The sequence below is a fragment of the Myotis brandtii genome, unplaced genomic scaffold (assembly GCF_000412655.1).
Source record: "Myotis brandtii unplaced genomic scaffold, ASM41265v1 scaffold422, whole genome shotgun sequence".
Classification (NCBI taxonomy): Eukaryota; Metazoa; Chordata; class Mammalia; order Chiroptera; family Vespertilionidae; genus Myotis; species Myotis brandtii.
Window position 1 is genome coordinate 1,186,667 of NW_005366171.1, and position 587 is coordinate 1,187,253.

Genomic DNA, 587 nt, shown 5'->3' on the forward strand with positions numbered 1-587 from the left:
CCTTAGGGGATTCCACATGGGGGTATATGTATGTTGCAAAAGGATCTTTGGGAGATTCTGAGCTTCCCTGTCTGAGACCCAGTAACTAGTGGGTTGGAGACTGAACCGGGCAGGTCCCACTGACGAGGCAGATCATGTCCTTACTCTATTCCTACACTACCCTCCTCTGATTGGACGAGGGCCGAGGCCGGCCTGCCAATCTGGTGTCCACATGGGCTTGGTCCTGGGGGCCTGGGCCTGGCTTCCTATGATTATAGCCTCAGTGTATCCTGTTGGGAAGAAGTGGTTGGACTACCCCCGACCCCAGCCTCCCTGCCTTCAGTGTGCCCCTCAGAGGCTGAAGGAGAGAAAGGAGCCATCAAACGGGGTAGAGTTTCCCAGAATGGCCGGAGCCATGGAGATTCCTCTGACAGACAGGACAAGGGAAGGGGGGCCTCTGGAGAGCGTGGCACGGGCCCTGGGACGCCCCAGCTTCCCCAGTCACCCTCTCCATGCCTTGGGAGTTGGAAGCTAATGGAAGGGGATCCCTGAGAGAAAAGGAGGAAGGCGGGTACTGCCCTGAGGAGGCTGTGGCTAAGGTTGGTCCC